Genomic DNA, 15,569 nt, shown 5'->3' on the forward strand with positions numbered 1-15,569 from the left:
TATTTGCCTCTAAAATTATAGATCAGTCACACATCGAATGAGTCACATAATGGTATTGTTATATAGGCATTCGATGGGTGAAAGAGAGTCTCCAATAGAGGAGCCGACTTGAACTAGTTAACGTAAACCTTTACATAGTAAGGTCACTCCTTTTATTTTATTATGAGAGTCTTGATATTGAAGCCCAAACAAAAATGTCACATCAATTAATAATGAGAGGAGTGAAAAAATAATACCAAAATAATAATTTCTTTTGTCCAATTTGAATTCTTCTTTTGGGGTAGATGGGTTTCTTAGGGGGGAATTCATCCCATATCTGCCCCAAATTTCAACATTATGGTGGCCCCAACATTAGGCCCTTGTCCATTATGATGCATTTATGGTTATTGTCTCTAATGATTGGTGATTTACACTTGATCTCGAGAGGGTGTTTTCAGGTGGTATTATCATAGTAGTAGAAGCCTTTGGAAACATTATTATCACTCCATCCAATATCATAACCAAGGTTGTTTTACATGTTCCAGAGAGTAGATATGACCTTGTTGATGCATTTTTTCCAACCCACAGCAAAGCTTTGGGTTACTTGATGATTTGACATGGTTCTTGACATATTGAGGTACCCTAATACATGAAACAGTGAGGCTATGAAGCTTGGTGTTGGAGATATTTATGATGTTCCTAGGATGGCCTTGACATTGTTTGATGGACATTGCTTGTTTCGGAGATTAGATGATAATGATTATCATTTATATGATAGGGAAGGGCTTGCACATTACTTTTTAGCCCCATCAATTGTGTAAGAGAATGCCATGACATCCCTCTTACTCTTTAGAGGGTGATGTTGGCCACCAAGGTGGTGACATCTTGGTTTGGAGGAATTTTGGAGGCATCTCCATGGACATGGAGATACTCCTTAGAGTATCGAGCACTCATTATCCAATTGGGTATGCACTTGTTCTTGAACAGGTTGCCATTGATGTCAAAGTGAAAATAGTTGCAGGATGATTGCATACATGTGCAACAGGTCATTGATGTTAAAGCAAGAGAAGGTGCATGTATCAAGGAAATGAGAGGTTGTAGAAATGAAACCCTAGCCCTACGGTTTGAGTTCCTTGGATGATGAAGAGACTTGTCATTTTTTGGCATTTTTGGAGAAACAAATCAATGTGCTTGCCTCGAAGACCCTCACCATCAAATTATTCTCATCAAGTTATTTCTGGTGGTATGATGAGCATTTCGTGGGCCCTCATGGTTTGTTAGATATGGCCAATAAAAGTGAAATCCCCATTTTAGGATCTAAAACCCCAAGGGCAACTGAGATGGAAATAATGATGATATGGCAAGATTGGATGATTTTTGAAAGTTTCTCATAAGAATAAATATGTGGAGCATTTTAAGAAGCAACATATATCATAAGTTAAAATTTCTATGAAGGTTGGCCCAAAATCATGGGATCAAATTAAAATCCCAAAAAGAATTATTTATATGGAGGATATCTTAATGGGATAAATTTAATTATATGGTCCAAAATCAAAAGTAACATTTGGGACCCATATTAATTAATATAATCCTTATCATACCCTAAGTCGACCTTAGGCTAAATAAAAAATTCAAAAGCAATTTAACTTGTCCTAAAATTAAGTTTTTGGTGGATCCCTCTAGAAGCTCATCAAAATCTATATAAACTAAGATATGAACAGACAAGGGCATCAAATTTCTTGTGTCTTATGAAATAAAAGCTGAAGCAGCGAAAGTTTTGTGGAAATTTCGATTTGTTGTTATCAATATGTCTCATTCTTGAAGGAAAATCTCAGACCTGTGGTTGCGATTAATCATTTTTGGGTTTGGTTGTTTCTGTCAAGGGCATGAGGGGAAAATATGATGATATTTCTGCTGCCTAGGCACATCAACTTCTGAGAAGCCGAAGTCTGAGAATTTGTTGAAGAAGGGTTTCGATTAATTTTAAAAATCGACGATTCACTCCATGTGCTCTGTGCCAAAGTAAGTGTGAATGAGTGAAGTTTTCTTAAGTTAGTATGAGTTTCATATTTTCTTTAAAGATTTGCGGCAGGAAGTTTTCTCATGTTTTTGGTAATTTTTGGGGTTCATGGCATTCCAAGAAGTTCTTATATTTTTAGTATTTTTAGCATTTTGAAGCGAAGACGATACATTTGCGAACTATGGAGATAAACACTGAATTTGGGAACAAGTCCAGTTCTTTAATGAAAAATTGAATGTCTTTCTGCGGATTTGAGAAATTCAATTTCTCTGCAATAAATTCTGAGCCAATGGAACATTGAACGAAGGGCAGATCTCTTGAGGGATTCTGGCATCGATTTTTGTTTTTCTGTGGGTCACACTTTGGGTTTCGTTTGGAACTTTCTCTGCAAGATTCTCTCATCTTTAGTCATGTTCTTAAAGTTCTAGTGTAGCATATGATTGATACACTTGAAGGATTTGTTTCAACATTCCTTCGGAACCATTATAGAACTGTTATCACCCCAAGAAACTCACTTAGGTTTCATATCGGTGATGCTCGGGAACATTACAAATTCAACAAAATAGTTGGATAAATGGTGGATGAATGAAACAAATGCTGCATATTCAAGCCAGATAACCACTTCTACTATGATTGACCCTAGACATGCGTGAACACCCCTAGAATACAAAGCTTTTAACCACCAATTACTCATAGTTTGAGGATAAGGTGATAATGGAGAAGACTGACCACACCAGCAGATGCACAGGACCCTGTGATGGCTGACTTCCACCAGTTAAAAGGTCTGTAAATCTAGTTTCTAATACACAGACAGGATGACATCTCTCTATGCATTAAACAACAGAAACCTGCATACACATTCAATGATACAAGATAAATCCTAACACAGAGGTGGGATGATAGCCCCTCTAATGCTAAACATTAACAGAACATGAATCAATGCAAACAGGCACAGCCTGGAACAAGAAAGAGAAGTGGAAAGTGAGCAATTAATAGCAAAAGAAGCTTGTATTATCTGGAAATGAAGACCAGACGCTACAGGTTACAAAGTAGTTACAGTCTCCAGAAGTTGAACCTTACAACAGAATCACCTTCATCTGACACTCATCCCTCTCACTACATCTGTTTTTTTTCAGTATATATGGTGTCTCATTACACAATATCTCTGTTAGCTATGTGTGGAGGAGCCCATAAATGGCCACCAACCACATTTACATTCAGGAGTGGGCCTCTGGTACAAATTTGGCTGTGCTGTAAATGGATTTGACCCCTCTCTAGTGCTCTGTGGTCCTGCTTGGGCAGGTGGCGTGAAACACAAAGGAACCATAACCATTGAATGCTCTGTATTGATAAACGGTGTCCTGCTTCCTTCTCGGCCATACTGCTGATTAATTGCAGTAGCTGAACATTAAAAACGACTCTTATGACTGTGATGCTTTAAAACAGTGAAACGCTGCCCAAACTGTTCATTCCCGCCCATCATTGTTTCAACTTTGACTTTTAAGAGGTGCATGCATGGTTCATCCAACTATTGGGTCTGCCTTTCGGGTCGCAATTCATATTATAACAGGCCAATCCTCTATTTCTTTATATTTCCTTATACACAGAAAATGCGCCCAAAACCATTAAAAATGGCTTAAGCGTGGATTTGAAATTTTATAAGAAATGATTCATAAAATATCGGGTCCGACCCATCGGGTCCGACCCATCGGGTCCGAACTCCATCGCAATCGGCACCTTCCCAAGGCCTCCTTTGTAATTTCTTTATACAAAGAAAATACATAAAAAACATTACAAACGCGAAGGGTGTGGACCCGAAATAATATAAAATGAAGTATTGTATGGCCGTCGGGTCCGGCCCATCGCATCGCAATATAAATCATGTTAAAGCCCGCCCCTTTGAAAGCGTCGATAGCGATAATGCCGCGGACCCGATAATCTATCAGAAGGAATTAACACCGTCGTCGGGTCCGGCCCATCGGCGATTGATCATTTATATGCAAAAGGCCATGCTTCATTGGAAACGCCGATGCGATATCGGCGATCGCTCATCGGCGATGTCTTGTGCCCCAATCACTGCGGACTCCTCTAATCTATCAAAAACAACTTAAAACGCCATCGGGTCCAGCTTATCGGGTCGGAAGCATAAAAGGCCCATGCTCCATTGTAAATGTTGATAGCGATACGCCGATGCGATATCGATGATCGTTCATCGACGATGTATCTTGTCGCTGTCGCTGCCTCCCCCGACTTGCAATATGCCGACGCGATCTGGACCGTTGATCGGCCAGATCCAATGGTTGAGATTGATGTGGATCCTTAAGCCTGCGCTTTTGACTTTTACATGGTTTTTGGGGTATTTCCACCTCCCGATAGTGTATTTCCGCCCTCCCAAAGGCTTTCCTCTTGTGATAGTTCTGATCGGTAGAAGGCCTTAAGTGGATTTTGAACACTTCCATGTATGCTTTGAACATTTTTTAAGCACCACCAAGTGGATCAAGCCTATCTCTAACCATAGGAAATCCTCGCTGTATAGCAGAGCTAACACTGGCTCCTTCTGGGGATGAGATCCTCCCTGTGAGGTCTCAAGAACCTGCAGATCAATGCCTTCATATAAAACAAGCTTAAAAAACATTTACCTAGTGTCCATTTGGCATGGAGTCAACTAAGCATACAACATAAAACTGTAAAAGAACTTAATTACAAACATTAAAGCCTAAAAATGTAAACTTCAAAGTTTGCCCATTTGCTGGGCCACCAAAATTGTTTCTCCTGCTCTTAGCCCGGTTCATCATATATCAGCAGGATTGGATTTATTTGATCCCCCACCTCAAACAGTTTAGGGCATTTGAGCTTGATAGGTAGATAGGGATCAAATTTCATTTCCCCTCTGTGTATTCTCCTCCTTGGATGTTATTTATGGGAGCTTTTGTACACCTGATAAATAACAATGGTGGCTGTGTACTTGTCTGTGTCTTCTGTGGCCTGCACAATAAATATGAATGGTGTGCCAATATGTTCATGTGTAGGGGACACAAAAACATTATCTGCTCCTGAATCTTTCTCTAAACAATCCTCATCCAAGGAGGAGTCCCATGACTGTACACCCTCTTCCTCTGTCATCTGATAAGCTACTGCTTCATGCTGTGTAGATTCCAACTGAGCAGGTTTCATACTATCAAGACTGAATTGATGAGTTTCAGCCTTGAGCCCTGAATCTTGTTCTGCTTCAGTGTTCAGGGAGCAGCTTAGCGCGCTTTTCACTAGAACAGACGTAGGGACAAAAGATGATGGGGAGCTTTCTTCTCCCTTCTTGATTACTGGGCCGGGGATGATAGTAGGCTGGCTAATTTGCAGATCTGCATAACCATGTGAAAACGAGCTAGCTTCGAGCTCAAATTCTTGGAGGAAGGGACCTGCTGCTGATAAGCTTGTTGTTCTGCAGGAAAAACAAACTCATGAGCAGTGCCTCTGGATACTGCTTCTTCATATGCAGCTCTGGTTAGGAAAGGAACACCTTCCAAACCATGGACCTCCCCCTCTTCTTCGTATAGCTCTTCTTCTGAATACTGCTCAGCTCTTAACCTGGAAATTTCAAAGGCCAATAGCTCTATCATCCTGGCCATTTCGGCGATCTCATGATCTGATGATGATGAGAGCCCATCCCTCTGCGAGTTTCCAGACTCAGTATTATCATAGAGCAGATCTTCCTTATCCCCCCAGTACTTTAAAAACACATCATCTAGGGCCTCAATGTCTGCAATAGACCTAGGGGCTAGTTCATTGAACCATTTTCTGGCTTCTCCCTCTAGGCTTTGGACAAAAATCATCATCCATACATCATCTTCATAGATATCCAGGTTATCAGAAAAATTATAAAAGGATTCGAGGTGCTCCTCAGCTGATACTCCGTCTGTACCAGTAAACTTTGGCATGTATTGCTGATAATCTCCTGCAGGCATGGCATTTAGAGGAACAGGAAAGACCAGAGGTCTATACCTAGCAGCAATGATTCTTTCTATTTTTGTGGGAGCTTGCTGGCTTGCCATGACTGAGGTATATGAAAGAATACTGGTAGGCTGAGAGGAATTAATCAATGAAAAGGATGACAGAAACAAAGGAATACAATGGACAACATCGAAATCTTCTTTCAACTGAGGTTTGAAAGGGAACTGAATGGGTAAGGAGCTGAATGAATCTCTGAAGGTGACATTCACTAATAGAGATACATGGAACCTTTGAGGCTTACTTGATCCTGGTGCTCCCTATTGCAACATTTTCTTCTACTGAACGATCTTCTCAGGATCGGGCAATGGTTCAGCTAGTATTCTGAAGATATCTTCGTGCATGCTTCAGCATCTGCGCTAGAACTTCAATGTGGAGTCGCCAAAGGATGGCCTTCCTCCAGTGGAGTCGCCAGACAGATTATTACAACCAAAATCTGTGTTCAAACCTTGTCTGTCATCAAAGCTTGAAGCTGTGTCGTCTCCCAGGGAAGTTGAGCTTCGATTCTCCTCTCCCCGGCAATGACGCCAATTAATGTTATCACCCCAAGAAACTCACCTAGGTTTCATATCAGTGATGCTCGGGAACATTACAAATTCAACAAAATAGTTAGATAAATGGTGGATGAATGAAACAAATGCTGCATATTCAAGCCAGATAACCACTTCTACTATGATTGACCCCAGACATGGGTGAACACCCCCAGACTACAAGGCTTTTAACCACCAATTACTCACAGTTTGAGGATAAGGTGATAATGGAGAAGACTGACCACACCAGCAGATGCACAGGACCCTGTGATGCCGGCTGCCACCGAGTAAAAGGTCTGTAAATCTAGCTTTCTAATACACAGACAGGATGACAATCTCTGTGCATTAAACAACAGAAACCTGCATACACGTTCAATGATACATGCTAAATCCTAACACAGAGGTGGGATGATAGCCCCTCTAATGCTAAATATTAACAAAACATGAATCAATGCAAACAAGCACAGCCTGGAACAAGAAAGAGAAGTGGAAAGTGAGCAATTAACAACAAAAGAAGCTTGTATTAGCTGGAAATGAAGACCAGACGCTGCAGGTTACAAAGTAGTTACAGTCTCCAGAAGTTGAACCTTACAACAGAGTCACCTTCATTTGACACTCATCCCTCTCACTACATCTGTTTTTTCAATATATATGGTGTCTCATTACACAATCTCTCTGTTAGCTATGCATGGAGGAGCCCATAAATGGCCACCAACCACATTTACATTCAGGAGTGGGCCTCTGGTACAAATCTGGCTGTGTTATAAATGGATTTGACCCCTCTCTGGTGCTCTGTGGTCCTGCTTAGGTAGGTGGCGTGAAATACAAAGGAACCATAACCATTGAATGCTCTGTATTGATAAACGGTGTCCTGCTTCCTTCTCGGCCATACTGTTGATTAATTGCAGCAGCTGAACATTAAAAACGGCTCCATTATGATTGTGTTGCTTTAAAACAGTGAAACGCTGCCCAAACTGTTCATTCCCACCCATCATTGTTTCAACTTTGACTTTTAAGAGGTGCATGCATGGTTCATACAATTATCGGGTCCGCCTTTCGGGTCGCAATTCATATTATAACAGGCCATTCCTCTGTTTCTTTATATTTCCTTATACACAGAAAATGCGCCCAAAACCATTGAAAATGGCTTAAGCGCGGATTTGAAATTTTATAAGAAATGATTCATAAAATATCAGGTTCGACCCATCGGGTCCTAACTCCATCGCAATCGACACCTGCCCAAGGCCTCCTTTGTAATTTCTTTATACAAAGAAAATACATAAAAAACATTAAAAACGCGAAGGGTGCGGACCTGAAATAATATAAAATGAAGTATTGTATGGCCGTCGGGTCCGACCCATCACATCGCAATATAAGTCATTTTAAAGCCCACCCCTTTGAAAGCGCCGATAGCGATAATGCCGCGGACCCGATAATCTATCAAAAGGAATTAACACCGCCGCCGGGTCCGGCCCATCGGCGATTGATCATTTATATGCAAAAGGCCATGCTCCATTGGAAACACCGATGCAATATCGGCGATCGCTCATCGGCGATGTCTTGTGCCCCAATCGCTGCGGACCCGATAATCTATCAAAAACAACTTAAAACGCCATCGGGTCTGGCTTATCGGGTCGGAAGCATAAAAGGCCCATGCTCCATTGTAAATGCCGATAGCGATACGCTGATGCGATATTGGCGATCGCTCATCGGCGATGTATCATGTCACTGCCGTTGCCTCCCCCGACTTGCGATATGCCGACGCGATTTGGACCGTTGATCGACCAGATCCAACGGCTGAGATTGATGCAGATCCTTAAACCTGCGCTTTTGATTTTTACATGGTTTTTGGGGTATTTCCACCTCCCGATAGTGTATTTCCACCCTCCCAAGGGTTTTCCTCTTGCGATAGTTCTGATCGGTAGAAGGCCTTAAGAGGATTTTGAACACTTCCATGTATGCTTTGAACCTTTTTTAAGCACCACCAAGCGGATCAAGCCTGTCTTTAACCATAGGAAATCCTCGCTGTATAGCAGAGCTAACAAGAACAACAAAAATGGTCCTGAAGTTCGGTCCCTCTTAAACATGACATATCACCTGAAACTTGATTACCTTTGTTTGATGTAATCTAAGATGCGAGCTTCTGAGTCACATGAAATACAATTTTCTATAGTTCAAACTCTGTAATGATTGTTGAATATGAAAAATGAAGTTTTGGCGTACGTTTCTCTATAGGTATCGGTCTTTTAATAATAAAAAAATATGAGCATCATCCCAAAGTATTGAGCCCTTGCAAATTGGAACACAAATTTTAGAGTTCCCCTATTGAATGCTTGTTTTTCCTCATCCAGCATTATAAAACAAACAAGGCCCTAGTTCAAATTGATTATGGAATGAAATACTTGCTCAGATTTGTGAAAGTTAATGGTGTTCAATGTTCAAAATTGCATCTCTTTGTGATTATCTGAATCTATCTATTGATTGTAGACCTGTGGAGAAAAGTCACTCGATACGTGTTGGTGAAATTTATTGATTTTATTTAGGTCGAAGTTTGTAGCTTCCTGAAATGAATTCACTCAATTCTAAAATGTATTTCATATTTATCACTGCCTCTCTGAACAACTGAGACATGATTACATTCAGGGTTTTTCAATACAGTGACACATCATTTGCAGGAATTGATGTTTCTGGGTAAATAGACAAAAGATAGAAGGATATCAGCAGTCCTATCATCTTGCATCAAGTTATCTTCAAGCTTCATATAAAATAACAACCATGGTAGTGACACCCCAACAACAATACGAACAGAAAGGTTCATATTAAGGAACATCTTTGTCGATGACCTTTGAAATAAATATGACAGTATTGGGAAGGTCTTGATGTTTTGATTAATGTATGAAATGTATGTAGCTAACTTTGTGACACTGAAACAAGAAGATTATGACAGTGGAAGACAAAGGCATATTGACATTGTTATCAAAAACCTTTTAACGATGAACATAATAGTGACCCTTGACATACCAGTAATTTGATGATTGACATTAAGATTGAATCACTGAGAGTTGTAGTGGAACAGAAGGTGCAGAAAAAGATACAACAGAGATAGAGGCAGTCAAAATAGAAACAGAGGCACTGAGAGTGCTAGTAGTAGTGGTGATAGCAATGGATCAGTAGCAGTAGAGGTAGCAGGTGACAATAGTGGTGCAGCAGAAGGAGAGGCAGGGTTGAAGCAGAGGTAGTAGGTTACAACAGTGGTGCAACAGAAGGAGAGGCAGGGTTGAAGCAGAGGTAGCAACAGTATATGTGCAGCAACAACATCAGTGAGCAGTAGTGGCAGCAACAGTATGTGTGCAGCAGCAACATCCGTGGGAAGCATAGGCGACAGTGGCTGTAGCAGTGAGAAACGATTGTACTTGGGCCATTATCCTTGGTATCGGAGCCCAACCTTCAACGAGAATTTTGCTTCCTTCCAGATTGTTGGAAAACTCTTGGGAGTATTTCACGTCCTTCGAAGTATTGTATATACATTGTACACTACATAATACAATGCTTGTAAAGCTAAATCTCTTGTGTACTGCTCTTCATGTGATATGTTTTATGGATCAGAGCAGGTCCTTCAGTGGAAACCTAACAGCTTGAAGGCAGATCCATAGCATACATTATTTTTGACAAGATGGTTGATGATTCTAAAGAAGATGTCAAAACACTCAAAGAGAAGATTCGAACTCTAACATGTGACTGGGAGAGGTCCAAATACATGTATGATATACTTCACAATGAACATGAAAAATTGAAGGACGAAAAGAAGAAGATTGATGATAGTGAACATTTTACTTATGCTAACAATATCCAGCTTAGAGCTCAAATCAATGAAATGCAATTGTTTGGAAAGGATAAGGAACTTGATGACGCCAAGAAGGAAGTTGAGGATCTCAAAGGAAAACTACTAGAAGCAAATGATAGGGAAAGAACCTTGACAAACCAGCTCAAGGAAAAGGAAAAAGAAAATTCAAACAAATGGAACAAGCAGAATAAAGAAAAACAGATCACCTCTTTGAAGAGGGAACTTGAAGAAGCCAAAAGGATCGAGGATGTCTTAAAAGGTCAGATAAAGCAGAAGGAAGAAGATTGTATAAACCATGCACAAGAAATCGTTGCCTTGAGAATTGAAGTATACAAACTGAAATAGAAACTTAGACGTTGCCTTGAGAATTGAAGTATACAAATTGAAATAGAAACTTAGAAGTTCACAGGTGTTGGAAAACATTATCAACTGCTAGAGATCTCCATTCATCAAGATAGGTCTTGGATATATTGGTGAGACCTCATGTTCTAATGATGAAGAGAAACCACAAGTCAAAGAATATGAAGAACAACCACAAGAAGAGAATCCTCATCTGAATGATGAAGAACAACCACATGAAGAGAAGCCTCATCCAAATAATGAAGAACAACCACAAGAAGAGAAGAAGTCTTGTGTAAGGAAGTCCTATCCCAAAAATGAAGAACAACCACTTGTCAAGAAGTCCTATCCTAAGAATGAAGAGAAGCCCAAAGTCAAGGTCCTATACAAATCAATCAACAAAGAGAGTTGGAAGACCAATGCTTCAAATCAGGATGATGCATTCATGACACCAACTCAAGATAGAGCATTCAGGTATGGAGAGAAACAAAAGCATTTTCAGGGACGAGACAGCTTCAACAGATCTTCACCCCATACACCCAGGTATGCAGAGATATTTCATGGTTATTGTTACACATGTTCAAACTATGGACATAGAGCTCGAGATTGCAGGGGACATAGCAGGAGCATTGACAAAGGGTTTTATCAAAGACCTTGGAGCATATTTTCTAGAAGACAAGACATAATCCCATACACCTATAACAATGGAAACTACAACCTTTTTACTCCATTATTGAGATCAAATGTAGAGTGTTATTTGTGCCATAATCTTGGCCATTTTGCACGAGATTGCAAAAGTGGATTGAAGCAAACCTCGCAGATGTAGGAAGGAAGGAATGTTGAATGTTAACTATGTCACAACATTGGCCATTTTGCATGAGATTATAGAAACGGTTTGACGTGGACCCCTTAGAATTATGTAGGTAGGTCCTTCACCAGGCAGGAAGACAAGACCACCAAGGTCTCGGAGAGAAGGTATGTATTCCCATGATCTCTCACATGATTGATAGATGCACATAGATAGGGGGAGTTTGTAGAAGCATATTGTTCAGAGGGGACATCAACACATGATCCTATGCAACAAGAAAGCATGTTGATGGGGGTAGTTTATGCAAAGGTATGTGGCACAAGTCTACAATTGACAGACAATTAACATGGATAGAATAGCAAGACAGATATGTAAAACTCATAACAGGTTTAGGGGGAGAAGAATAGTTAAAGATTACAGGTCCACAGGATCAAGCATATTATCAGGGGGAGCTTGCAGAGATGATGCAGAGAGCAGGTTGTCAGGAGGACCCATATCATTTGATGTGTCAATCACCCTTTTCCATTGATGTCAAAGGGGGAGAGAAACTTGGAGGAGTCCAGGGAGAGAGAGAGAGATGCAGGATGCAACATACCTTGTATGCTTGGTGTGTTGACATCAATGACAAAGGGGGAGATTGTTGAACAAGTTGTCATTGATGTCAAAGCGAGAGTAGTTGCAGGATGATTGCATATGTGTGCAGTAAGTCATTGATGTCAAAGCAAGAGCAGGTGCATGTATCAGGCAAATGAGAGGTTGCAGAAATGAAACCCTAGCCCTAGGGTTTGAGTTCCTTGGATGATGAAGAGACTCATCTTTTGTTGGCATTTTTGGAGAAACAAATCAATGTGCTTGCCTCAAGTACCCTCACCATTTCTCGTCAAGCTGTTTCTGGTGGTATGTTGAGCATTTCATGGGCCCTCACAGTTTGTGAGTTATGGCCAATCAAAGTCAAAGCCCTATTTTAGGATCTAAAACCCCAAGCGAAACTGAAATGGAAATAATGATGATATGGAAAAATTGGATGATGATTGAAAATTTATCTCAAGAATAAATATGTGGAGCATTATAAGAAGAAACATATATCATAAGTTAATTTTTTTATAAAAGTTGGCCAAAAATCATGGGATGAAATTAAGATCCCAAAAATAATTATTTATTTATATGGAGGATATATTAATGCATTAAATTTAATTATATAGTCCAAATTCAAAAGTAACCTTTGGGACCCATGTTAATTAATATAATCCTTACCATACGCTAAGTCGACCTTAGGCTAAATAAAAAATTCAAAAGCAATTTAACTTGTCCCAAAATTAAGTTTTATGTGGATCCCTCTAGAAGCTCTTCAAAATCTATATGAACTAAGATATGAACGGAAAAGGGCATCGAATTTCTTATGTCTTATGAAATAAAAGTTGAAGCAATGAAATTTCTGTGGAAAGTTCGATTTGTTGTTATCGCTATGTCTCATTCTTGAAGGAAAATCTCAGACCTGCGGCTGCTATTAATAATTTTTGGGTTTGGTTGTTTCTGGCAAGGGCATGAGGGGAAAATATGATAATATCTCTGCGGATTGGGCACATCAACTTCCTAGAAGCCGAAGTCTCAGAATCTGTTGAAGAAGGGTTTCGCTTAGTTTTTAAAAATCGATGATTCCCTCCATGTGCTCTGTGGCCAAAGGAAGTGTGAATGAGTGAAGTTTTCTCTACGGCCAAGTTAGTATGACTGTCATATTTTCTTTAAACATTTGCGGCAGGAAGGTTGCCCATGTTTTTCGTAGTTTTTGGGGTTCATGGCATTCCAAGAAGCTCTGATATTTTCAGTATTTTTAGAATTTTGAAGCAAAGATGATACATTTACGAACTATGGATATAGACACTGAATTTGGGAAAAAGTGCAGTTATTTAATGAAAAAATGAATGTCTTTCTGCGGATTTGAGAAATTCAATTTCTCTGCAATAAATTCCGAGCCAGTGGAACATTAAACGAAGGGCAGATATCTTGAAGGATTCTGGCATTGATTTTTGTATTTTTGTGGGTCACGCTTTGGGTTTCGTTTGGAACTTTCTCTGCGATATTCTCTCATCTTTAGTCATGTTCTTAAAGTTCAAGTGCAGCATATGATTGATACACTTGAAGGATTTGTTTCAACATTCCTTCGGAACCATTATAGAACAACAAAAATGGTCGTGAAGTTCGGTCCCTCTTAAACATGACATATCACCTGCAACTTCGTTACCTCTGTTTGATGTAATCTGAGATGCGGGCTTCTGAGTCACATGAAATACAATTTTCTATAGTTCAAACTCTGTAATGATTGTTGAATATGCAAAATGAAATTTTGGCGTATGTTGCTCTATAGGTATCGGTCTTCTAATAAATAAAAAATTGAGCGTCATCCCAAAGTATTGAGCCCTTCCAAACTGGAAGACAAATTTTGGAGTTTCCCTATTGAATGCTTGTGTTTTCTCATCGAGCCTTATAAAACCAAACAAGGCCCTAGTTCAAATTGATTATGGCATGAAATACTTGTTCATACCTGTGAAAGTTAATGGTGTTCAATGTTCAGAATTGCATCTCTTAGTGATTATCTGAATCTATCTATTGATTGTAGACCTGTGGAGAAAAGTCACTCGATACGTGTTGGTGAAATTTATTGATTATATTTAGACCGAAGTTTGTAGCTTCCTGAAATGAATTCGCTCAATTCTAAAATGGATTTCATTTTTATCACTGCCTCTCTGAACAACTGAGACATGCTTACATTCAGGTTTTTTCAATACACTACACATCATTTGCAGGAATTGATGTTTCTAGGTGAATTGATGTTTCTAGGTAAAGAGACAAAAGACAGAAGGATATCAGCAGTCCTATCATCTTGCATCAAGTTATCTTCAAGCTTCATATAAAAGAACAACCATGGTAGTGACAGCCCAACAACAATACGACAAAAAGCTTCATATTAAGGAACATCTTTGTCGGTGACCTTTGAAATAAGTATGACAGTATTGGGAAGGTCTTGATGTTTTGGTTGATGTATGGAGAGCTATCTAGCTAACTTTGTGACATTGAGACAAGAACATTATGACAGTGAAAGACAAAGGCATATTGACAGCGTTAGCAAAAGCCTTCTAACAGTGAACATAATAGTGACCCTTGACATACCAGTAATTTGATGATTGACATTGAGATTGAATCACTAAGAGTTGTAGTGGAAAAGAAGGTGCAGAAGAAGAGACAACAGAGATAGAGGCAGTCAAAATAGCAGCAGAGGCACTGAGAGTGCTAGTAGCAATGGTGATATTAGTGGATCAGTAGCAGCAGAGGTAGCAGGTGACAACAGTGGTGCAGCAGAAGGAGAGGTTGGGTTGAAGCAGAGGTAGTAGGTTACAATAGTGGTGCAGCAGAAGGAGAGGCTGGGTTGAAGCAGAGGTAGCAACAATATATGTGCAGCAACAACATCAGTGAGCAGTAGTGGCAGCAACAGTATGTGTGCAACAACATCAGTGGGCAACAGTGAGCAGCAGAGGCGACAGTGGCTGTAGCAGTGAGCAGCGATTGTACTTGGGCCATTATCCCTGGTATGGGAGCCCAACCTTTAGGGAGCATTTTGCTTCCTTCCAGATTGCTGGAAAACTCTTGGGAGTATTTCACTTCCTTCCAAGTTCTCTTGGAAAGTATTGTATGTACATTGTACACTACATAATACAACACTTGTTAAAGCTAAATCTCTTTTGTATTGCTCTTCATGTGATATGTTTTATGGTGATGCTCTGAATTGTCTTTAAAAATTAACCAACTGTGAAAATTAATAGGAAATATTGATTCACCCCCTCTCAGTATTTCCAACACTTGTGGCATTTAGAACTTATTTGGAAGATGAATTCATGGTGGTGGAGGATTTTCTCCCATATGAGTGGGTATTTTAACATCTTTTGTTATTTTTTTGAGCTATGAGGATGCCTTGTAACATCTCTATTATGGAACATTCAAACTAAACTTGTAATTAAGGGTTTTACGGCACAAGATGTGATCTTTATG

At 39.8% G+C, this 15,569-nt stretch overlaps 1 long non-coding RNA gene and 1 pseudogene across 1 annotated transcript; both read left to right on the forward strand.

The window, feature by feature from the left end:
• The window catches only part of LOC149167971 (putative UDP-N-acetylglucosamine--peptide N-acetylglucosaminyltransferase SPINDLY), a 69,145-nt pseudogene extending 59,372 nt beyond the window's left edge, over positions 1–9,773 (forward strand).
• Positions 9,774–12,934: 3,161 nt separating this feature from the next.
• Positions 12,935–15,051, forward strand: LOC149167972 (uncharacterized). The gene is made up of 2 exons (XR_016260588.1): positions 12,935–13,243; positions 14,364–15,051. It is a non-coding gene; the product is annotated as an uncharacterized LOC149167972 (long non-coding RNA).
• Positions 15,052–15,569: the final 518 nt, after the last annotated feature.

The sequence above is a fragment of the Pinus tabuliformis genome, chromosome 5_1, assembly GCF_031772625.1.
Source record: "Pinus tabuliformis cultivar Carrire ecotype Pingquan chromosome 5_1, CPIR1, whole genome shotgun sequence".
NCBI classification, from domain to species: Eukaryota; Viridiplantae; Streptophyta; class Pinopsida; order Pinales; family Pinaceae; genus Pinus; species Pinus tabuliformis.